The sequence below is a fragment of the Dendrobates tinctorius genome, unplaced genomic scaffold, assembly GCF_039654945.1.
Source record: "Dendrobates tinctorius isolate UK_male_01 unplaced genomic scaffold, ASM3965494v1 ptg000254l, whole genome shotgun sequence".
Lineage (NCBI taxonomy): Eukaryota > Metazoa > Chordata > Amphibia > Anura > Dendrobatidae > Dendrobates > Dendrobates tinctorius.
Genome location: NW_027361921.1, coordinates 2,212,489 through 2,235,281, shown reverse-complemented (window position 1 = coordinate 2,235,281; position 22,793 = coordinate 2,212,489). Strand labels below are relative to the sequence as shown.

The 22,793-nt window shown below is 35.2% G+C and overlaps 23 non-coding genes across 23 annotated transcripts; all 23 read left to right on the top strand.

Moving 5' to 3' along the window:
- The first annotated feature begins 165 nt into the window (after positions 1–165).
- Positions 166–239, top strand: TRNAT-UGU (transfer RNA threonine (anticodon UGU)). The gene has a single exon. It is a non-coding gene; the product is annotated as a tRNA-Thr (tRNA).
- A 728-nt stretch (positions 240–967) lies between these two features.
- TRNAT-UGU (transfer RNA threonine (anticodon UGU)) lies at positions 968–1,041 on the top strand. Its single transcript has one exon. It is a non-coding gene; the product is annotated as a tRNA-Thr (tRNA).
- Positions 1,042–1,769: 728 nt separating this feature from the next.
- Positions 1,770–1,843, top strand: TRNAT-UGU (transfer RNA threonine (anticodon UGU)). The gene has a single exon. It is a non-coding gene; the product is annotated as a tRNA-Thr (tRNA).
- A 728-nt stretch (positions 1,844–2,571) lies between these two features.
- Positions 2,572–2,645, top strand: TRNAT-UGU (transfer RNA threonine (anticodon UGU)). The gene has a single exon. It is a non-coding gene; the product is annotated as a tRNA-Thr (tRNA).
- Positions 2,646–3,370: 725 nt separating this feature from the next.
- Positions 3,371–3,444, top strand: TRNAT-UGU (transfer RNA threonine (anticodon UGU)). The gene has a single exon. It is a non-coding gene; the product is annotated as a tRNA-Thr (tRNA).
- A 727-nt stretch (positions 3,445–4,171) lies between these two features.
- On the top strand, positions 4,172–4,245 carry TRNAT-UGU (transfer RNA threonine (anticodon UGU)). The gene has a single exon. It is a non-coding gene; the product is annotated as a tRNA-Thr (tRNA).
- Positions 4,246–6,142: 1,897 nt separating this feature from the next.
- On the top strand, positions 6,143–6,216 carry TRNAT-UGU (transfer RNA threonine (anticodon UGU)). The gene has a single exon. It is a non-coding gene; the product is annotated as a tRNA-Thr (tRNA).
- Positions 6,217–6,944: 728 nt separating this feature from the next.
- TRNAT-UGU (transfer RNA threonine (anticodon UGU)) lies at positions 6,945–7,018 on the top strand. Its single transcript has one exon. It is a non-coding gene; the product is annotated as a tRNA-Thr (tRNA).
- Positions 7,019–7,746: 728 nt separating this feature from the next.
- Positions 7,747–7,820, top strand: TRNAT-UGU (transfer RNA threonine (anticodon UGU)). The gene has a single exon. It is a non-coding gene; the product is annotated as a tRNA-Thr (tRNA).
- A 725-nt stretch (positions 7,821–8,545) lies between these two features.
- Positions 8,546–8,619, top strand: TRNAT-UGU (transfer RNA threonine (anticodon UGU)). The gene has a single exon. It is a non-coding gene; the product is annotated as a tRNA-Thr (tRNA).
- A 727-nt stretch (positions 8,620–9,346) lies between these two features.
- Positions 9,347–9,420, top strand: TRNAT-UGU (transfer RNA threonine (anticodon UGU)). Its single transcript has one exon. It is a non-coding gene; the product is annotated as a tRNA-Thr (tRNA).
- Positions 9,421–11,317: 1,897 nt separating this feature from the next.
- On the top strand, positions 11,318–11,391 carry TRNAT-UGU (transfer RNA threonine (anticodon UGU)). The gene has a single exon. It is a non-coding gene; the product is annotated as a tRNA-Thr (tRNA).
- A 728-nt stretch (positions 11,392–12,119) lies between these two features.
- TRNAT-UGU (transfer RNA threonine (anticodon UGU)) lies at positions 12,120–12,193 on the top strand. Its single transcript has one exon. It is a non-coding gene; the product is annotated as a tRNA-Thr (tRNA).
- Positions 12,194–12,919: 726 nt separating this feature from the next.
- On the top strand, positions 12,920–12,993 carry TRNAT-UGU (transfer RNA threonine (anticodon UGU)). The gene has a single exon. It is a non-coding gene; the product is annotated as a tRNA-Thr (tRNA).
- Positions 12,994–13,720: 727 nt separating this feature from the next.
- TRNAT-UGU (transfer RNA threonine (anticodon UGU)) lies at positions 13,721–13,794 on the top strand. The gene has a single exon. It is a non-coding gene; the product is annotated as a tRNA-Thr (tRNA).
- Positions 13,795–15,321: 1,527 nt separating this feature from the next.
- Positions 15,322–15,395, top strand: TRNAT-UGU (transfer RNA threonine (anticodon UGU)). Its single transcript has one exon. It is a non-coding gene; the product is annotated as a tRNA-Thr (tRNA).
- Positions 15,396–17,109: 1,714 nt separating this feature from the next.
- On the top strand, positions 17,110–17,183 carry TRNAT-UGU (transfer RNA threonine (anticodon UGU)). Its single transcript has one exon. It is a non-coding gene; the product is annotated as a tRNA-Thr (tRNA).
- Positions 17,184–17,911: 728 nt separating this feature from the next.
- Positions 17,912–17,985, top strand: TRNAT-UGU (transfer RNA threonine (anticodon UGU)). Its single transcript has one exon. It is a non-coding gene; the product is annotated as a tRNA-Thr (tRNA).
- Positions 17,986–19,510: 1,525 nt separating this feature from the next.
- TRNAT-UGU (transfer RNA threonine (anticodon UGU)) lies at positions 19,511–19,584 on the top strand. Its single transcript has one exon. It is a non-coding gene; the product is annotated as a tRNA-Thr (tRNA).
- A 728-nt stretch (positions 19,585–20,312) lies between these two features.
- Positions 20,313–20,386, top strand: TRNAT-UGU (transfer RNA threonine (anticodon UGU)). Its single transcript has one exon. It is a non-coding gene; the product is annotated as a tRNA-Thr (tRNA).
- A 728-nt stretch (positions 20,387–21,114) lies between these two features.
- TRNAT-UGU (transfer RNA threonine (anticodon UGU)) lies at positions 21,115–21,188 on the top strand. Its single transcript has one exon. It is a non-coding gene; the product is annotated as a tRNA-Thr (tRNA).
- Positions 21,189–21,916: 728 nt separating this feature from the next.
- TRNAT-UGU (transfer RNA threonine (anticodon UGU)) lies at positions 21,917–21,990 on the top strand. Its single transcript has one exon. It is a non-coding gene; the product is annotated as a tRNA-Thr (tRNA).
- A 727-nt stretch (positions 21,991–22,717) lies between these two features.
- Positions 22,718–22,791, top strand: TRNAT-UGU (transfer RNA threonine (anticodon UGU)). The gene has a single exon. It is a non-coding gene; the product is annotated as a tRNA-Thr (tRNA).
- The last annotated feature ends 2 nt before the right edge of the window (positions 22,792–22,793 follow it).

Genomic DNA, 22,793 nt, shown 5'->3' with positions numbered 1-22,793 from the left:
TGAAATGCTCTAAAAGGAATCAGATGAAATAACTTTCTTTAGAGAATATAGGATGGGCTCAAGCATTACAAATTAAAACCAGTGGAATTACACATTAGATGCTACAAATTTTCATAGCAGTTTTCGGAAAAAGCAGAATAATAAATATTCATCTATGGAACATGTGGTGCTGTGGCTTAGTTGGTTAAAGCGCCTGTCTTGTAAACAGGAGATCCTGAGTTCAACTCTCAGCAGTACCTTGTTTTCATCTTCTCAAGAATAAGCTTCCTATCTTAAAGCAGGTGTGTTTTACCTGTGTGCAAACTCAAATTTGCCATTGTTCCAGCCCTACTGATAGTGCAATTGTGAGATTAAGAATCTCATCTAAATGCTGAAAAGGAAGTAAGATTTCTTCAAGCTTGACAACTTAACCAATGGATTTTATTTTGAAATGCCTCCACTTTCCGCACCTGACTCTCTAAGCAGTCTTTCCAATATATCACATCTTTTTGTGATGTAGACAAGTTGGTCAAAGAGCCTGTTTAGTAAACAGAAAATCTTGATTTCGAATGTCAGCAGTGCTTTCCTTTCTTCATGTCAGTTTGGGGCTGTTAGCCGAAAAAGAGGACTTTCACTTTTGTTTGACATCAAACATGTCTTTCCCAAAGCACTAATAAAGTGTAATTGAGAGAAAAAAACTTTCTGCTTTTGAAATGCTCTAAAAGGAATTAGATGAAATAAGTTTCTTTAGAGAATATAGGATGGCTTCAAGCATTACAAATTAAAACCAGTGGAATTTGAGTAAAAAAAAAAATTTTGCTTTTGAAATGCTCTAAAAGGAATCAGATGAAATAACTTTCTTTAGAGAATATAGGATGGGCTCAAGCATTACAAATTAAAACCAGTGGAATTACACATTAGATGCTACAAATTTTCATAGCAGTTTTCGGAAAAAGCAGAATAATAAATATTCATCTATGGAACATGTGGTGCTGTGGCTTAGTTGGTTAAAGCGCCTGTCTTGTAAACAGGAGATCCTGAGTTCAACTCTCAGCAGTACCTTGTTTTCATCTTCTCAAGAATAAGCTTCCTATCTTAAAGCAGGTGTGTTTTACCTGTGTGCAAACTCAAATTTGCCATTGTTCCAGCCCTACTGAAAGTGCAATTGTGAGATTAAGAATCTCATCTAAATGCTGAAAAGGAAGTAAGATTTCTTCAAGCTTGACAACTTAACCAATGGATTTTATTTTGAAATGCCTCCACTTTCCGCACCTGACTCTCTAAGCAGTCTTTCCAATATATCACATCTTTTTGTGATGTAGACAAGTTGGTCAAAGAGCCTGTTTAGTAAACAGAAAATCTTGATTTCGAATGTCAGCAGTGCTTTCCTTTCTTCATGTCAGTTTGGGGCTGTTAGCCGAAAAAGAGGACTTTCACTTTTGTTTGACATCAAACATGTCTTTCCCAAAGCACTAATAAAGTGTAATTGAGAGAAAAAAACTTTCTGCTTTTGAAATGCTCTAAAAGGAATTAGATGAAATAAGTTTCTTTAGAGAATATAGGATGGCTTCAAGCATTACAAATTAAAACCAGTGGAATTTGAGTAAAAAAAAAAATTTTGCTTTTGAAATGCTCTAAAAGGAATCAGATGAAATAACTTTCTTTAGAGAATATAGGATGGGCTCAAGCATTACAAATTAAAACCAGTGGAATTACACATTAGATGCTACAAATTTTCATAGCAGTTTTCGGAAAAAGCAGAATAATAAATATTCATCTATGGAACATGTGGTGCTGTGGCTTAGTTGGTTAAAGCGCCTGTCTTGTAAACAGGAGATCCTGAGTTCAACTCTCAGCAGTACCTTGTTTTCATCTTCTCAAGAATAAGCTTCCTATCTTAAAGCAGGTGTGTTTTACCTGTGTGCAAACTCAAATTTGCCATTGTTCCAGCCCTACTGATAGTGCAATTGTGAGATTAAGAATCTCATCTAAATGCTGAAAAGGAAGTAAGATTGCTTCAAGCTTGACAACTTGACCAATGGATTTTATTTTGAAATGCCTCCACTTTCCGCACCTGACTCTCTAAGCAGTCTTTCCAATATATCACATCTTTTTGTGATGTAGACAAGTTGGTCAAAGAGCCTGTTTAGTAAACAGAAAATCTTGATTTCGAATGTCAGCAGTGCTTTCCTTTCTTCATGTCAGTTTGGGGCTGTTAGCCGAAAAAGAGGACTTTCACTTTTGTTTGACATCAAACATGTCTTTCCCAAAGCACTAATAAAGTGTAATTGAGAGAAAAAAACTTTCTGCTTTTGAAATGCTCTAAAAGGAATTAGATGAAATAAGTTTCTTTAGAGAATATAGGATGGCTTCAAGCATTACAAATTAAAACCAGTGGAATTTGAGTAAAAAAAAAATTTTTGCTTTTGAAATGCTCTAACAGGAATCAGATGAAATAACTTTCTTTAGAGAATATAGGATGGGCTCAAGCATTACAAATTAAAACCAGTGGAATTACACATTAGATGCTACAAATTTTCATAGCAGTTTTCGGAAAAAGCAGAATAATAAATATTCACCTATGGAACATGTGGTGCTGTGGCTTAGTTGGTTAAAGCGCCTGTCTTGTAAACAGGAGATCCTGAGTTCAACTCTCAGCAGTACCTTGTTTTCATCTTCTCAAGAATAAGCTTCCTATCTTAAAGCACGTGTTTTACCTGTGTGCAAACTCAAATTTGCCATTGTTCCAGCCCTACTGATAGTGCAATTGTGAGATTAAGAATCTCATCTAAATGCTGAAAAGGAAGTAAGATTGCTTCAAGCTTGACAACTTAACCAATGGATTTTATTTTGAAATGCCTCCACTTTCCGCACCTGACTCTCTAAGCAGTCTTTCCAATATATCACATCTTTTTGTGATGTAGACAAGTTGGTCAAAGAGCCTGTTTAGTAAACAGAAAATCTTGATTTCGAATGTCAGCAGTGCTTTCCTTTCTTCATGTCAGTTTGGGGCTGTTAGCCGAAAAAGAGGACTTTCACTTTTGTTTGACATCAAACATGTCTTTCCCAAAGCACTAATAAAGTGTAATTGAGAGAAAAAAACTTTCTGCTTTTGAAATGCTCTAAAAGGAATTAGATGAAATAAGTTTCTTTAGAGAATATAGGATGGCTTCAAGCATTACAAATTAAAACCAGTGGAATTTGAGTAAAAAAAAAAATTTTGCTTTTGAAATGCTCTAAAAGGAATCAGATGAAATAACTTTCTTTAGAGAATATAGGATGGGCTCAAGCATTACAAATTAAAACCAGTGGAATTACACATTAGATGCTACAAATTTTCATAGCAGTTTTCGGAAAAGCAGAATAATAAATATTCACCTATGGAACATGTGGTGCTGTGGCTTAGTTGGTTAAAGCGCCTGTCTTGTAAACAGGAGATCCTGAGTTCAACTCTCAGCAGTACCTTGTTTTCATCTTCTCAAGAATAAGCTTCCTATCTTAAAGCAGGTGTGTTTTACCTGTGTGCAAACTCAAATTTGCCATTGTTCCAGCCCTACTGATAGTGCAATTGTGAGATTAAGAATCTCATCTAAATGCTGAAAAGGAAGTAAGATTGCTTCAAGCTTGACAACTTAACCAATGGATTTTATTTTGAAATGCCTCCACTTTCCGCACCTGACTCTCTAAGCAGTCTTTCAATATATCACATCTTTTTGTGATGTAGACAAGTTGGTCAAAGAGCCTGTTTAGTAAACAGAAAATCTTGATTTCGAATGTCAGCAGTGCTTTCCTTTCTTCATGTCAGTTTGGGGCTGTTAGCCGAAAAAGAGGACTTTCACTTTTGTTTGACATCAAACATGTCTTTCCCAAAGCACTAATAAAGTGTAATTGAGAGAAAAAAACTTTCTGCTTTTGAAATGCTCTAAAAGGAATTAGATGAAATAAGTTTCTTTAGAGAATATAGGATGGCTTCAAGCATTACAAATTAAAACCAGTGGAATTTGAGTAAAAAAAAATTTTTTGCTTTTGAAATGCTCTAAAAGGAATCAGATGAAATAACTTTCTTTATAGAATATAGGATGGGCTCAAGCATTACAAATTAAAACCAGTGGAATTACACATTAGATGCTACAAATTTTCATAGCAGTTTTCGGAAAAAGCAGAATAATAAATATTCACCTACGGCACATGTGGTGCTGTGGCTTAGTTGGTTAAAGCGCCTGTCTTGTAAACAGGAGATCCTGAGTTCAACTCTCAGCAGTACCTTGTTTTCATCTTCTCAAGAATAAGCTTCCTATCTTAAAGCAGGTGTTTTACCTGTGTGCAAACTCAAATTTGCCATTGTTCCAGCCCTACTGATAGTGCAATTGTGAGATTAAGAATCTCATCTAAATGCTGAAAAGGAAGTAAGATTGCTTCAAGCTTGACAACTTAACCAATGGATTTTATTTTGAAATGCCTCCACTTTCCGCACCTGACTCTCTAAGCAGTCTTTCCAATATATCACATCTTTTTGTGATGTAGACAAGTTGGTCAAAGAGCCTGTTTAGTAAACAGAATATCTTGATTTCGAATGTCAGCAGTGCTTTCCTTTCTTCATATCAGTTTGGGGCTGTTAGCCGAAAAAGAGGACTTTCACTTTTGTTTGACATCAAACATGTCTTTCCCAAAGCACTAATAAAGTGTAATTGAGAGAAAAAACTTTCTCCTTTTGAAATGCTCTAAAAGGAATTAGATGAAATAAGTTTCTTTAGAGAATATAGGATGGCTTCAAGCATTACAAATTAAAACCAGTGGAATTTGAGTAAAAAAAAAAATTTTGCTTTTGAAATGCTCTAAAAGGAATCAGATGAAATAACTTTCTTTAGAGAATATAGGATGGGCTCAAGCATTACAAATTAAAACCAGTGGAATTACACATTAGATGCTACAAATTTTCATAGCAGTTTTCGGAAAAAGCAGAATAATAAATATTCACCTACGGAACATGTGGTGCTTTGGCTTAGTTGGTTAAAGAGCCTGTCTTGTAAACAGGAGATCCTGAGTTCAACTCTCAGCAGTGCCTTGTTTTCATCTTCTCAAGAATAAGATTCCTATCTTAAAGCAGGTGTGTTTTACCTGTGTGCAAACTCAAATTTGCCATTGTTCCAGCCCTACTGATAGTGCAATTGTGAGATTAAGAATCTCATCTAAATGCTGAAAAGGAAGTAAGATTGCTTCAAGCTTGACAACTTAACCAACTTAACCAAGATGCTACATCTTCTCAAGAATAAGCTTCCTATCTTAAAGCAGGTGTGTTTTACCTGTGTGCAAACTCAAATTTGCCATTGTTCCAGCCCTACTGATAGTGCAATTGTGAGATTAAGAATCTCATCTAAATGCTGAAAAGGAAGTAAGATTGCTTCAAGCTTGACAACTTAACCAACTTAACCAAGATGCTACATCTTCTCAAGAATAAGCTTCCTATCTTAAAGCAGGTGTGTTTTACCTGTGTGCAAACTCAAATTTGCCATTGTTCCAGCCCTACTGATAGTGCAATTGTGAGATTAAGAATCTCATCTAAATGCTGAAAAGGAAGTAAGATTGCTTCAAGCTTGACAACTTAACCAATGCATTTTATTTTGAAATGCCTCCACTTTCCGCACCTGACTCTCTAAGCAGTCTTTCCAATATATCACATCTTTTTGTGATGTAGACAAGTTGGTCAAAGAGCCTGTTTAGTAAACAGAAAATCTTGATTTCGAATGTCAGCAGTGCTTTCCTTTCTTCATGTCAGTTTGGGGCTGTTAGCCGAAAAAGAGGACTTTCACTTTTGTTTGACATCAAACATGTCTTTCCCAAAGCACTAATAAAGTGTAATTGAGAGAAAAAAACTTTCTGCTTTTGAAATGCTCTAAAAGGAATTAGATGAAATAAGTTTCTTTAGAGAATATAGGATGGCTTCAAGCATTACAAATTAAAACCAGTGGAATTTGAGTAAAAAAAAAAATTTTGCTTTTGAAATGCTCTAAAAGGAATCAGATGAAATAACTTTCTTTAGAGAATATAGGATGGGCTCAAGCATTACAAATTAAAACCAGTGGAATTACACATTAGATGCTACAAATTTTCATAGCAGTTTTCGGAAAAAGCAGAATAATAAATATTCATCTATGGAACATGTGGTGCTGTGGCTTAGTTGGTTAAAGCGCCTGTCTTGTAAACAGGAGATCCTGAGTTCAACTCTCAGCAGTACCTTGTTTTCATCTTCTCAAGAATAAGCTTCCTATCTTAAAGCAGGTGTGTTTTACCTGTGTGCAAACTCAAATTTGCCATTGTTCCAGCCCTACTGAAAGTGCAATTGTGAGATTAAGAATCTCATCTAAATGCTGAAAAGGAAGTAAGATTTCTTCAAGCTTGACAACTTAACCAATGGATTTTATTTTGAAATGCCTCCACTTTCCGCACCTGACTCTCTAAGCAGTCTTTCCAATATATCACATCTTTTTGTGATGTAGACAAGTTGGTCAAAGAGCCTGTTTAGTAAACAGAAAATCTTGATTTCGAATGTCAGCAGTGCTTTCCTTTCTTCATGTCAGTTTGGGGCTGTTAGCCGAAAAAGAGGACTTTCACTTTTGTTTGACATCAAACATGTCTTTCCCAAAGCACTAATAAAGTGTAATTGAGAGAAAAAAACTTTCTGCTTTTGAAATGCTCTAAAAGGAATTAGATGAAATAAGTTTCTTTAGAGAATATAGGATGGCTTCAAGCATTACAAATTAAAACCAGTGGAATTTGAGTAAAAAAAAAAATTTTGCTTTTGAAATGCTCTAAAAGGAATCAGATGAAATAACTTTCTTTAGAGAATATAGGATGGGCTCAAGCATTACAAATTAAAACCAGTGGAATTACACATTAGATGCTACAAATTTTCATAGCAGTTTTCGGAAAAAGCAGAATAATAAATATTCATCTATGGAACATGTGGTGCTGTGGCTTAGTTGGTTAAAGCGCCTGTCTTGTAAACAGGAGATCCTGAGTTCAACTCTCAGCAGTACCTTGTTTTCATCTTCTCAAGAATAAGCTTCCTATCTTAAAGCAGGTGTGTTTTACCTGTGTGCAAACTCAAATTTGCCATTGTTCCAGCCCTACTGATAGTGCAATTGTGAGATTAAGAATCTCATCTAAATGCTGAAAAGGAAGTAAGATTGCTTCAAGCTTGACAACTTGACCAATGGATTTTATTTTGAAATGCCTCCACTTTCCGCACCTGACTCTCTAAGCAGTCTTTCCAATATATCACATCTTTTTGTGATGTAGACAAGTTGGTCAAAGAGCCTGTTTAGTAAACAGAAAATCTTGATTTCGAATGTCAGCAGTGCTTTCCTTTCTTCATGTCAGTTTGGGGCTGTTAGCCGAAAAAGAGGACTTTCACTTTTGTTTGACATCAAACATGTCTTTCCCAAAGCACTAATAAAGTGTAATTGAGAGAAAAAAACTTTCTGCTTTTGAAATGCTCTAAAAGGAATTAGATGAAATAAGTTTCTTTAGAGAATATAGGATGGCTTCAAGCATTACAAATTAAAACCAGTGGAATTTGAGTAAAAAAAAAATTTTTGCTTTTGAAATGCTCTAACAGGAATCAGATGAAATAACTTTCTTTAGAGAATATAGGATGGGCTCAAGCATTACAAATTAAAACCAGTGGAATTACACATTAGATGCTACAAATTTTCATAGCAGTTTTCGGAAAAAGCAGAATAATAAATATTCACCTATGGAACATGTGGTGCTGTGGCTTAGTTGGTTAAAGCGCCTGTCTTGTAAACAGGAGATCCTGAGTTCAACTCTCAGCAGTACCTTGTTTTCATCTTCTCAAGAATAAGCTTCCTATCTTAAAGCACGTGTTTTACCTGTGTGCAAACTCAAATTTGCCATTGTTCCAGCCCTACTGATAGTGCAATTGTGAGATTAAGAATCTCATCTAAATGCTGAAAAGGAAGTAAGATTGCTTCAAGCTTGACAACTTAACCAATGGATTTTATTTTGAAATGCCTCCACTTTCCGCACCTGACTCTCTAAGCAGTCTTTCCAATATATCACATCTTTTTGTGATGTAGACAAGTTGGTCAAAGAGCCTGTTTAGTAAACAGAAAATCTTGATTTCGAATGTCAGCAGTGCTTTCCTTTCTTCATGTCAGTTTGGGGCTGTTAGCCGAAAAAGAGGACTTTCACTTTTGTTTGACATCAAACATGTCTTTCCCAAAGCACTAATAAAGTGTAATTGAGAGAAAAAAACTTTCTGCTTTTGAAATGCTCTAAAAGGAATTAGATGAAATAAGTTTCTTTAGAGAATATAGGATGGCTTCAAGCATTACAAATTAAAACCAGTGGAATTTGAGTAAAAAAAAAAATTTTGCTTTTGAAATGCTCTAAAAGGAATCAGATGAAATAACTTTCTTTAGAGAATATAGGATGGGCTCAAGCATTACAAATTAAAACCAGTGGAATTACACATTAGATGCTACAAATTTTCATAGCAGTTTTCGGAAAAGCAGAATAATAAATATTCACCTATGGAACATGTGGTGCTGTGGCTTAGTTGGTTAAAGCGCCTGTCTTGTAAACAGGAGATCCTGAGTTCAACTCTCAGCAGTACCTTGTTTTCATCTTCTCAAGAATAAGCTTCCTATCTTAAAGCAGGTGTGTTTTACCTGTGTGCAAACTCAAATTTGCCATTGTTCCAGCCCTACTGATAGTGCAATTGTGAGATTAAGAATCTCATCTAAATGCTGAAAAGGAAGTAAGATTGCTTCAAGCTTGACAACTTAACCAATGGATTTTATTTTGAAATGCCTCCACTTTCCGCACCTGACTCTCTAAGCAGTCTTTCAATATATCACATCTTTTTGTGATGTAGACAAGTTGGTCAAAGAGCCTGTTTAGTAAACAGAAAATCTTGATTTCGAATGTCAGCAGTGCTTTCCTTTCTTCATGTCAGTTTGGGGCTGTTAGCCGAAAAAGAGGACTTTCACTTTTGTTTGACATCAAACATGTCTTTCCCAAAGCACTAATAAAGTGTAATTGAGAGAAAAAAACTTTCTGCTTTTGAAATGCTCTAAAAGGAATTAGATGAAATAAGTTTCTTTAGAGAATATAGGATGGCTTCAAGCATTACAAATTAAAACCAGTGGAATTTGAGTAAAAAAAAATTTTTTGCTTTTGAAATGCTCTAAAAGGAATCAGATGAAATAACTTTCTTTATAGAATATAGGATGGGCTCAAGCATTACAAATTAAAACCAGTGGAATTACACATTAGATGCTACAAATTTTCATAGCAGTTTTCGGAAAAAGCAGAATAATAAATATTCACCTACGGCACATGTGGTGCTGTGGCTTAGTTGGTTAAAGCGCCTGTCTTGTAAACAGGAGATCCTGAGTTCAACTCTCAGCAGTACCTTGTTTTCATCTTCTCAAGAATAAGCTTCCTATCTTAAAGCAGGTGTTTTACCTGTGTGCAAACTCAAATTTGCCATTGTTCCAGCCCTACTGATAGTGCAATTGTGAGATTAAGAATCTCATCTAAATGCTGAAAAGGAAGTAAGATTGCTTCAAGCTTGACAACTTAACCAATGGATTTTATTTTGAAATGCCTCCACTTTCCGCACCTGACTCTCTAAGCAGTCTTTCCAATATATCACATCTTTTTGTGATGTAGACAAGTTGGTCAAAGAGCCTGTTTAGTAAACAGAATATCTTGATTTCGAATGTCAGCAGTGCTTTCCTTTCTTCATATCAGTTTGGGGCTGTTAGCCGAAAAAGAGGACTTTCACTTTTGTTTGACATCAAACATGTCTTTCCCAAAGCACTAATAAAGTGTAATTGAGAGAAAAAACTTTCTCCTTTTGAAATGCTCTAAAAGGAATTAGATGAAATAAGTTTCTTTAGAGAATATAGGATGGCTTCAAGCATTACAAATTAAAACCAGTGGAATTTGAGTAAAAAAAAAAATTTTGCTTTTGAAATGCTCTAAAAGGAATCAGATGAAATAACTTTCTTTAGAGAATATAGGATGGGCTCAAGCATTACAAATTAAAACCAGTGGAATTACACATTAGATGCTACAAATTTTCATAGCAGTTTTCGGAAAAAGCAGAATAATAAATATTCACCTACGGAACATGTGGTGCTTTGGCTTAGTTGGTTAAAGAGCCTGTCTTGTAAACAGGAGATCCTGAGTTCAACTCTCAGCAGTGCCTTGTTTTCATCTTCTCAAGAATAAGATTCCTATCTTAAAGCAGGTGTGTTTTACCTGTGTGCAAACTCAAATTTGCCATTGTTCCAGCCCTACTGATAGTGCAATTGTGAGATTAAGAATCTCATCTAAATGCTGAAAAGGAAGTAAGATTGCTTCAAGCTTGACAACTTAACCAACTTAACCAAGATGCTACATCTTCTCAAGAATAAGCTTCCTATCTTAAAGCAGGTGTGTTTTACCTGTGTGCAAACTCAAATTTGCCATTGTTCCAGCCCTACTGATAGTGCAATTGTGAGATTAAGAATCTCATCTAAATGCTGAAAAGGAAGTAAGATTGCTTCAAGCTTGACAACTTAACCAACTTAACCAAGATGCTACATCTTCTCAAGAATAAGCTTCCTATCTTAAAGCAGGTGTGTTTTACCTGTGTGCAAACTCAAATTTGCCATTGTTCCAGCCCTACTGATAGTGCAATTGTGAGATTAAGAATCTCATCTAAATGCTGAAAAGGAAGTAAGATTGCTTCAAGCTTGACAACTTAACCAATGCATTTTATTTTGAAATGCCTCCACTTTCCGCACCTGACTCTCTAAGCAGTCTTTCCAATATATCACATCTTTTTGTGATGTAGACAAGTTGGTCAAAGAGCCTGTTTAGTAAACAGAAAATCTTGATTTCGAATGTCAGCAGTGCTTTCCTTTCTTCATGTCAGTTTGGGGCTGTTAGCCGAAAAAGAGGACTTTCACTTTTGTTTGACATCAAACATGTCTTTCCCAAAGCACTAATAAAGTGTAATTGAGAGAAAAAAACTTTCTGCTTTTGAAATGCTCTAAAAGGAATTAGATGAAATAAGTTTCTTTAGAGAATATAGGATGGCTTCAAGCATTACAAATTAAAACCAGTGGAATTTGAGTAAAAAAAAAAATTTTGCTTTTGAAATGCTCTAAAAGGAATCAGATGAAATAACTTTCTTTAGAGAATATAGGATGGGCTCAAGCATTACAAATTAAAACCAGTGGAATTACACATTAGATGCTACAAATTTTCATAGCAGTTTTCGGAAAAAGCAGAATAATAAATATTCATCTATGGAACATGTGGTGCTGTGGCTTAGTTGGTTAAAGCGCCTGTCTTGTAAACAGGAGATCCTGAGTTCAACTCTCAGCAGTACCTTGTTTTCATCTTCTCAAGAATAAGCTTCCTATCTTAAAGCAGGTGTGTTTTACCTGTGTGCAAACTCAAATTTGCCATTGTTCCAGCCCTACTGATAGTGCAATTGTGAGATTAAGAATCTCATCTAAATGCTGAAAAGGAAGTAAGATTGCTTCAAGCTTGACAACTTGACCAATGGATTTTATTTTGAAATGCCTCCACTTTCCGCACCTGACTCTCTAAGCAGTCTTTCCAATATATCACATCTTTTTGTGATGTAGACAAGTTGGTCAAAGAGCCTGTTTAGTAAACAGAAAATCTTGATTTCGAATGTCAGCAGTGCTTTCCTTTCTTCATGTCAGTTTGGGGCTGTTAGCCGAAAAAGAGGACTTTCACTTTTGTTTGACATCAAACATGTCTTTCCCAAAGCACTAATAAAGTGTAATTGAGAGAAAAAAACTTTCTGCTTTTGAAATGCTCTAAAAGGAATTAGATGAAATAAGTTTCTTTAGAGAATATAGGATGGCTTCAAGCATTACAAATTAAAACCAGTGGAATTTGAGTAAAAAAAAAATTTTTGCTTTTGAAATGCTCTAACAGGAATCAGATGAAATAACTTTCTTTAGAGAATATAGGATGGGCTCAAGCATTACAAATTAAAACCAGTGGAATTACACATTAGATGCTACAAATTTTCATAGCAGTTTTCGGAAAAAGCAGAATAATAAATATTCACCTATGGAACATGTGGTGCTGTGGCTTAGTTGGTTAAAGCGCCTGTCTTGTAAACAGGAGATCCTGAGTTCAACTCTCAGCAGTACCTTGTTTTCATCTTCTCAAGAATAAGCTTCCTATCTTAAAGCACGTGTTTTACCTGTGTGCAAACTCAAATTTGCCATTGTTCCAGCCCTACTGATAGTGCAATTGTGAGATTAAGAATCTCATCTAAATGCTGAAAAGGAAGTAAGATTGCTTCAAGCTTGACAACTTAACCAATGGATTTTATTTTGAAATGCCTCCACTTTCCGCACCTGACTCTCTAAGCAGTCTTTCCAATATATCACATCTTTTTGTGATGTAGACAAGTTGGTCAAAGAGCCTGTTTAGTAAACAGAAAATCTTGATTTCGAATGTCAGCAGTGCTTTCCTTTCTTCATGTCAGTTTGGGGCTGTTAGCCGAAAAAGAGGACTTTCACTTTTGTTTGACATCAAACATGTCTTTCCCAAAGCACTAATAAAGTGTAATTGAGAGAAAAAAACTTTCTGCTTTTGAAATGCTCTAAAAGGAATTAGATGAAATAAGTTTCTTTAGAGAATATAGGATGGCTTCAAGCATTACAAATTAAAACCAGTGGAATTTGAGTAAAAAAAAAAATTTTGCTTTTGAAATGCTCTAAAAGGAATCAGATGAAATAACTTTCTTTAGAGAATATAGGATGGGCTCAAGCATTACAAATTAAAACCAGTGGAATTACACATTAGATGCTACAAATTTTCATAGCAGTTTTCGGAAAAAGCAGAATAATAAATATTCACCTATGGAACATGTGGTGCTGTGGCTTAGTTGGTTAAAGCGCCTGTCTTGTAAACAGGAGATCCTGAGTTCAACTCTCAGCAGTACCTTGTTTTCATCTTCTCAAGAATAAGCTTCCTATCTTAAAGCAGGTGTGTTTTACCTGTGTGCAAACTCAAATTTGCCATTGTTCCAGCCCTACTGATAGTGCAATTGTGAGATTAAGAATCTCATCTAAATGCTGAAAAGGAAGTAAGATTGCTTCAAGCTTGACAACTTAACCAATGGATTTTATTTTGAAATGCCTCCACTTTCCGCACCTGACTCTCTAAGCAGTCTTTCAATATATCACATCTTTTTGTGATGTAGACAAGTTGGTCAAAGAGCCTGTTTAGTAAACAGAAAATCTTGATTTCGAATGTCAGCAGTGCTTTCCTTTCTTCATGTCAGTTTGGGGCTGTTAGCCGAAAAAGAGGACTTTCACTTTTGTTTGACATCAAACATGTCTTTCCCAAAGCACTAATAAAGTGTAATTGAGAGAAAAAAACTTTCTGCTTTTGAAATGCTCTAAAAGGAATTAGATGAAATAAGTTTCTTTAGAGAATATAGGATGGCTTCAAGCATTACAAATTAAAACCAGTGGAATTTGAGTAAAAAAAAATTTTTTGCTTTTGAAATGCTCTAAAAGGAATCAGATGAAATAACTTTCTTTATAGAATATAGGATGGGCTCAAGCATTACAAATTAAAACCAGTGGAATTACACATTAGATGCTACAAATTTTCATAGCAGTTTTCGGAAAAAGCAGAATAATAAATATTCACCTACGGCACATGTGGTGCTGTGGCTTAGTTGGTTAAAGCGCCTGTCTTGTAAACAGGAGATCCTGAGTTCAACTCTCAGCAGTACCTTGTTTTCATCTTCTCAAGAATAAGCTTCCTATCTTAAAGCAGGTGTTTTACCTGTGTGCAAACTCAAATTTGCCATTGTTCCAGCCCTACTGATAGTGCAATTGTGAGATTAAGAATCTCATCTAAATGCTGAAAAGGAAGTAAGATTGCTTCAAGCTTGACAACTTAACCAATGGATTTTATTTTGAAATGCCTCCACTTTCCGCACCTGACTCTCTAAGCAGTCTTTCCAATATATCACATCTTTTTGTGATGTAGACAAGTTGGTCAAAGAGCCTGTTTAGTAAACAGAATATCTTGATTTCGAATGTCAGCAGTGCTTTCCTTTCTTCATATCAGTTTGGGGCTGTTAGCCGAAAAAGAGGACTTTCACTTTTGTTTGACATCAAACATGTCTTTCCCAAAGCACTAATAAAGTGTAATTGAGAGAAAAAACTTTCTCCTTTTGAAATGCTCTAAAAGGAATTAGATGAAATAAGTTTCTTTAGAGAATATAGGATGGCTTCAAGCATTACAAATTAAAACCAGTGGAATTTGAGTAAAAAAAAAAATTTTGCTTTTGAAATGCTCTAAAAGGAATCAGATGAAATAACTTTCTTTAGAGAATATAGGATGGGCTCAAGCATTACAAATTAAAACCAGTGGAATTACACATTAGATGCTACAAATTTTCATAGCAGTTTTCGGAAAAAGCAGAATAATAAATATTCACCTACGGAACATGTGGTGCTTTGGCTTAGTTGGTTAAAGAGCCTGTCTTGTAAACAGGAGATCCTGAGTTCAACTCTCAGCAGTGCCTTGTTTTCATCTTCTCAAGAATAAGATTCCTATCTTAAAGCAGGTGTGTTTTACCTGTGTGCAAACTCAAGTTTGCCATTGTTCCAGCCCTACTGATAGTGCAATTGTGAGATTAAGAATCTCATCTAAATGCTGAAAAGGAAGTAAGATTGCTTCAAGCTTGACAACTTAACCAATGGATTTTATTTTGAAATGCCTCCACTTTCCGCACCTGACTCTCTAAGCAGTCTTTCCAATATATCACATCTTTTTGTGATGTAGACAACTTGGTCAAAGAGCCTGTTTAGTAAACAGAAAATCTTGATTTCGAATGTCAGCAGTGCTTTCCTTTCTTCATGTCAGTTTGGGGCTGTTAGCCGAAAAAGAGGACTTTCACTTTTGTTTGACATCAAACATGTCTTTCCCAAAGCACTAATAAAGTGTAATTGAGAGAAAAAAACTTTCTGCTTTTGAAATGCTCTAAAAGGAATTAGATGAAATAAGTTTCTTTAGAGAATATAGGATGGCTTCAAGCATTACAAATTAAAACCAGTGGAATTTGAGTAAAAAAAAAAATTTTGCTTTTGAAATGCTCTAAAAGGAATCAGATGAAATAACTTTCTTTAGAGAATATAGGATGGGCTCAAGCATTACAAATTAAAACCAGTGGAATTACACATTAGATGCTACAAATTTTCATAGCAGTTTTCGGAAAAAGCAGAATAATAAATATTCACCTACGGAACATGTGGTGCTGTGGCTTAGTTGGTTAAAGCGCCTGTCTTGTAAACAGGAGATCCTGAGTTCAACTCTCAGCAGTACCTTGTTTTCATCTTCTCAAGAATAAGCTTCCTATCTTAAAGCAGGTGTGTTTTACCTGTGTGCAAACTCAAATTTGCCATTGTTCCAGCCCTACTGATAGTGCAATTGTGAGATTAAGAATCTCATCTAAATGCTGAAAAGGAAGTAAGATTGCTTCAAGCTTGACAACTTAACCAACTTAACCAAGATGCTACATCTTCTCAAGAATAAGCTTCCTATCTTAAAGCAGGTGTGTTTTACCTGTGTGCAAACTCAAATTTGCCATTGTTCCAGCCCTACTGATAGTGCAATTGTGAGATTAAGAATCTCATCTAAATGCTGAAAAGGAAGTAAGATTGCTTCAAGCTTGACAACTTAACCAATGGATTTTATTTTGAAATGCCTCCACTTTCCGCACCTGACTCTCTAAGCAGTCTTTCCAATATATCACATCTTTTTGTGATGTAGACAAGTTGGTCAAAGAGCCTGTTTAGTAAACAGAATATCTTGATTTCGAATGTCAGCAGTGCTTTCCTTTCTTCATATCAGTTTGGGGCTGTTAACCGAAAAAGAGGACTTTCACTTTTGTTTGACATCAAACATGTCTTTCCCAAAGCACTAAAAAAGTGTAATTGAGAGGAAAAACTTTCTCCTTTTGAAATGCTCTAAAAGGAATTAGATGAAATAAGTTTCTTTAGAGAATATAGGATGGCTTCAAGCATTACAAATTAAAACCAGTGGAATTTGAGTAAAAAAAAAAATTTTGCTTTTGAAATGCTCTAAAAGGAATCAGATGAAATAACTTTCTTTAGAGAATATAGGATGGGCTCAAGCATTACAAATTAAAACCAGTGGAATTACACATTAGATGCTACAAATTTTCATAGCAGTTTTCGGAAAAAGCAGAATAATAAATATTCACCTACGGAACATGTGGTGCTGTGGCTTAGTTGGTTAAAGAGCCTGTCTTGTAAACAGGAGATCCTGAGTTCAACTCTCAGCAGTGCCTTGTTTTCATCTTCTCAAGAATAAGATTCCTATCTTAAAGCAGGTGTGTTTTACCTGTGTGCAAACTCAAATTTGCCATTGTTCCAGCCCTACTGATAGTGCAATTGTGAGATTAAGAATCTCATCTAAATGCTGAAAAGGAAGTAACATTGCTTCAAGCTTGACAACTTAACCAATGGATTTTATTTTGAAATGCCTCCACTTTCCGCACCTGACTCTCTAAGCAGTCTTTCCAATATATCACATCTTTTTGTGATGTAGACAACTTGGTCAAAGAGCCTGTTTAGTAAACAGAAAATCTTGATTTCGAATGTCAGCAGTGCTTTCCTTTCTTCATGTCAGTTTGGGGCTGTTAGCCGAAAAAGAGGACTTTCACTTTTGTTTGACATCAAACATGTCTTTCCCAAAGCACTAATAAAGTGTAATTGAGAGAAAAAAACTTTCTGCTTTTGAAATGCTCTAAAAGGAATTAGATGAAATAAGTTTCTTTAGAGAATATAGGATGGCTTCAAGCATTACAAATTAAAACCAGTGGAATTTGAGTAAAAAAAAAAATTTTGCTTTTGAAATGCTCTAAAAGGAATCAGATGAAATAACTTTCTTTAGAGAATATAGGATGGGCTCAAGCATTACAAATTAAAACCAGTGGAATTACACATTAGATGCTACAAATTTTCATAGCAGTTTTCGGAAAAAGCAGAATAATAAATATTCATCTATGGAACATGTGGTGCTGTGGCTTAGTTGGTTAAAGCGCCTGTCTTGTAAACAGGAGATCCTGAGTTCAACTCTCAGCAGTACCTTGTTTTCATCTTCTCAAGAATAAGCTTCCTATCTTAAAGCAGGTGTGTTTTACCTGTGTGCAAACTCAAATTTGCCATTGTTCCAGCCCTACTGATAGTGCAATTGTGAGATTAAGAATCTCATCTAAATGCTGAAAAGGAAGTAAGATTTCTTCAAGCTTGACAACTTAACCAATGGATTTTATTTTGAAATGCCTCCACTTTCCGCACCTGACTCTCTAAGCAGTCTTTCCAATATATCACATCTTTTTGTGATGTAGACAAGTTGGTCAAAGAGCCTGTTTAGTAAACAGAAAATCTTGATTTCGAATGTCAGCAGTGCTTTCCTTTCTTCATGTCAGTTTGGGGCTGTTAGCCGAAAAAGAGGACTTTCACTTTTGTTTGACATCAAACATGTCTTTCCCAAAGCACTAATAAAGTGTAATTGAGAGAAAAAAACTTTCTGCTTTTGAAATGCTCTAAAAGGAATTAGATGAAATAAGTTTCTTTAGAGAATATAGGATGGCTTCAAGCATTACAAATTAAAACCAGTGGAATTTGAGTAAAAAAAAAAATTTTGCTTTTGAAATGCTCTAAAAGGAATCAGATGAAATAACTTTCTTTAGAGAATATAGGATGGGCTCAAGCATTACAAATTAAAACCAGTGGAATTACACATTAGATGCTACAAATTTTCATAGCAGTTTTCGGAAAAAGCAGAATAATAAATATTCATCTATGGAACATGTGGTGCTGTGGCTTAGTTGGTTAAAGCGCCTGTCTTGTAAACAGGAGATCCTGAGTTCAACTCTCAGCAGTACCTTGTTTTCATCTTCTCAAGAATAAGCTTCCTATCTTAAAGCAGGTGTGTTTTACCTGTGTGCAAACTCAAATTTGCCATTGTTCCAGCCCTACTGATAGTGCAATTGTGAGATTAAGAATCTCATCTACATGCTGAAAAGGAAGATTGCTTCAAGCTTGACAACTTAACCAATGGATTTTATTTTGAAATGCCTCCACTTTCCGCACCTGACTCTCTAAGCAGTCTTTCCAATATATCACATCTTTTTGTGATGTAGACAAGTTGGTCAAAGAGCCTGTTTAGTAAACAGAATATCTTGATTTCGAATGTCAGCAGTGCTTTCCTTTCTTCATATCAGTTTGGGGCTGTTAGCCGAAAAAGAGGACTTTCACTTTTGTTTGACATCAAACATGTCTTTCCCAAAGCACTAAAAAAGTGTAATTGAGAGGAAAAACTTTCTCCTTTTGAAATGCTCTAAAAGGAATTAGATGAAATAAGTTTCTTTAGAGAATATAGGATGGCTTCAAGCATTACAAATTAAAACCAGTGGAATTTGAGTAAAAAAAAAAATTTTGCTTTTGAAATGCTCTAAAAGGAATCAGATGAAATAACTTTCTTTAGAGAATATAGGATGGGCTCAAGCATTACAAATTAAAACCAGTGGAATTACACATTAGATGCTACAAATTTTCATAGCAGTTTTCGGAAAAAGCAGAATAATAAATATTCACCTACGGAACATGTGGTGCTGTGGCTTAGTTGGTTAAAGAGCCTGTCTTGTAAACAGGAGATCCTGAGTTCAACTCTCAGCAGTGCCTTGTTTTCATCTTCTCAAGAATAAGATTCCTATCTTAAAGCAGGTGTGTTTTACCTGTGTGCAAACTCAAATTTGCCATTGTTCCAGCCCTACTGATAGTGCAATTGTGAGATTAAGAATCTCATCTAAATGCTGAAAAGGAAGTAACATTGCTTCAAGCTTGACAACTTAACCAATGGATTTTATTTTGAAATGCCTCCACTTTCCGCACCTGACTCTCTAAGCAGTCTTTCCAATATATCACATCTTTTTGTGATGTAGACAACTTGGTCAAAGAGCCTGTTTAGTAAACAGAAAATCTTGATTTCGAATGTCAGCAGTGCTTTCCTTTCTTCATGTCAGTTTGGGGCTGTTAGCCGAAAAAGAGGACTTTCACTTTTGTTTGACATCAAACATGTCTTTCCCAAAGCACTAATAAAGTGTAATTGAGAGAAAAAAACTTTCTGCTTTTGAAATGCTCTAAAAGGAATTAGATGAAATAAGTTTCTTTAGAGAATATAGGATGGCTTCAAGCATTACAAATTAAAACCAGTGGAATTTGAGTAAAAAAAAAAATTTTGCTTTTGAAATGCTCTAAAAGGAATCAGATGAAATAACTTTCTTTAGAGAATATAGGATGGGCTCAAGCATTACAAATTAAAACCAGTGGAATTACACATTAGATGCTACAAATTTTCATAGCAGTTTTCGGAAAAAGCAGAATAATAAATATTCATCTATGGAACATGTGGTGCTGTGGCTTAGTTGGTTAAAGCGCCTGTCTTGTAAACAGGAGATCCTGAGTTCAACTCTCAGCAGTACCTTGTTTTCATCTTCTCAAGAATAAGCTTCCTATCTTAAAGCAGGTGTGTTTTACCTGTGTGCAAACTCAAATTTGCCATTGTTCCAGCCCTACTGATAGTGCAATTGTGAGATTAAGAATCTCATCTAAATGCTGAAAAGGAAGTAAGATTTCTTCAAGCTTGACAACTTAACCAATGGATTTTATTTTGAAATGCCTCCACTTTCCGCACCTGACTCTCTAAGCAGTCTTTCCAATATATCACATCTTTTTGTGATGTAGACAAGTTGGTCAAAGAGCCTGTTTAGTAAACAGAAAATCTTGATTTCGAATGTCAGCAGTGCTTTCCTTTCTTCATGTCAGTTTGGGGCTGTTAGCCGAAAAAGAGGACTTTCACTTTTGTTTGACATCAAACATGTCTTTCCCAAAGCACTAATAAAGTGTAATTGAGAGAAAAAAACTTTCTGCTTTTGAAATGCTCTAAAAGGAATTAGATGAAATAAGTTTCTTTAGAGAATATAGGATGGCTTCAAGCATTACAAATTAAAACCAGTGGAATTTGAGTAAAAAAAAAAATTTTGCTTTTGAAATGCTCTAAAAGGAATCAGATGAAATAACTTTCTTTAGAGAATATAGGATGGGCTCAAGCATTACAAATTAAAACCAGTGGAATTACACATTAGATGCTACAAATTTTCATAGCAGTTTTCGGAAAAAGCAGAATAATAAATATTCATCTATGGAACATGTGGTGCTGTGGCTTAGTTGGTTAAAGCGCCTGTCTTGTAAACAGGAGATCCTGAGTTCAACTCTCAGCAGTACCTTGTTTTCATCTTCTCAAGAATAAGCTTCCTATCTTAAAGCAGGTGTGTTTTACCTGTGTGCAAACTCAAATTTGCCATTGTTCCAGCCCTACTGAAAGTGCAATTGTGAGATTAAGAATCTCATCTAAATGCTGAAAAGGAAGTAAGATTTCTTCAAGCTTGACAACTTAACCAATGGATTTTATTTTGAAATGCCTCCACTTTCCGCACCTGACTCTCTAAGCAGTCTTTCCAATATATCACATCTTTTTGTGATGTAGACAAGTTGGTCAAAGAGCCTGTTTAGTAAACAGAAAATCTTGATTTCGAATGTCAGCAGTGCTTTCCTTTCTTCATGTCAGTTTGGGGCTGTTAGCCGAAAAAGAGGACTTTCACTTTTGTTTGACATCAAACATGTCTTTCCCAAAGCACTAATAAAGTGTAATTGAGAGAAAAAAACTTTCTGCTTTTGAAATGCTCTAAAAGGAATTAGATGAAATAAGTTTCTTTAGAGAATATAGGATGGCTTCAAGCATTACAAATTAAAACCAGTGGAATTTGAGTAAAAAAAAAAATTTTGCTTTTGAAATGCTCTAAAAGGAATCAGATGAAATAACTTTCTTTAGAGAATATAGGATGGGCTCAAGCATTACAAATTAAAACCAGTGGAATTACACATTAGATGCTACAAATTTTCATAGCAGTTTTCGGAAAAAGCAGAATAATAAATATTCATCTATGGAACATGTGGTGCTGTGGCTTAGTTGGTTAAAGCGCCTGTCTTGTAAACAGGAGATCCTGAGTTCAACTCTCAGCAGTACCTTGTTTTCATCTTCTCAAGAATAAGCTTCCTATCTTAAAGCAGGTGTGTTTTACCTGTGTGCAAACTCAAATTTGCCATTGTTCCAGCCCTACTGATAGTGCAATTGTGAGATTAAGAATCTCATCTAAATGCTGAAAAGGAAGTAAGATTGCTTCAAGCTTGACAACTTGACCAATGGATTTTATTTTGAAATGCCTCCACTTTCCGCACCTGACTCTCTAAGCAGTCTTTCCAATATATCACATCTTTTTGTGATGTAGACAAGTTGGTCAAAGAGCCTGTTTAGTAAACAGAAAATCTTGATTTCGAATGTCAGCAGTGCTTTCCTTTCTTCATGTCAGTTTGGGGCTGTTAGCCGAAAAAGAGGACTTTCACTTTTGTTTGACATCAAACATGTCTTTCCCAAAGCACTAATAAAGTGTAATTGAGAGAAAAAAACTTTCTGCTTTTGAAATGCTCTAAAAGGAATTAGATGAAATAAGTTTCTTTAGAGAATATAGGATGGCTTCAAGCATTACAAATTAAAACCAGTGGAATTTGAGTAAAAAAAAAATTTTTGCTTTTGAAATGCTCTAACAGGAATCAGATGAAATAACTTTCTTTAGAGAATATAGGATGGGCTCAAGCATTACAAATTAAAACCAGTGGAATTACACATTAGATGCTACAAATTTTCATAGCAGTTTTCGGAAAAAGCAGAATAATAAATATTCACCTATGGAACATGTGGTGCTGTGGCTTAGTTGGTTAAAGCGCCTGTCTTGTAAACAGGAGATCCTGAGTTCAACTCTCAGCAGTACCTTGTTTTCATCTTCTCAAGAATAAGCTTCCTATCTTAAAGCAGGTGTGTTTTACCTGTGTGCAAACTCAAATTTGCCATTGTTCCAGCCCTACTGATAGTGCAATTGTGAGATTAAGAATCTCATCTAAATGCTGAAAAGGAAGTAAGATTGCTTCAAGCTTGACAACTTAACCAATGGATTTTATTTTGAAATGCCTCCACTTTCCGCACCTGACTCTCTAAGCAGTCTTTCAATATATCACATCTTTTTGTGATGTAGACAAGTTGGTCAAAGAGCCTGTTTAGTAAACAGAAAATCTTGATTTCGAATGTCAGCAGTGCTTTCCTTTCTTCATGTCAGTTTGGGGCTGTTAGCCGAAAAAGAGGACTTTCACTTTTGTTTGACATCAAACATGTCTTTCCCAAAGCACTAATAAAGTGTAATTGAGAGAAAAAAACTTTCTGCTTTTGAAATGCTCTAAAAGGAATTAGATGAAATAAGTTTCTTTAGAGAATATAGGATGGCTTCAAGCATTACAAATTAAAACCAGTGGAATTTGAGTAAAAAAAAATTTTTTGCTTTTGAAATGCTCTAAAAGGAATCAGATGAAATAACTTTCTTTATAGAATATAGGATGGGCTCAAGCATTACAAATTAAAACCAGTGGAATTACACATTAGATGCTACAAATTTTCATAGCAGTTTTCGGAAAAAGCAGAATAATAAATATTCACCTACGGCACATGTGGTGCTGTGGCTTAGTTGGTTAAAGCGCCTGTCTTGTAAACAGGAGATCCTGAGTTCAACTCTCAGCAGTACCTTG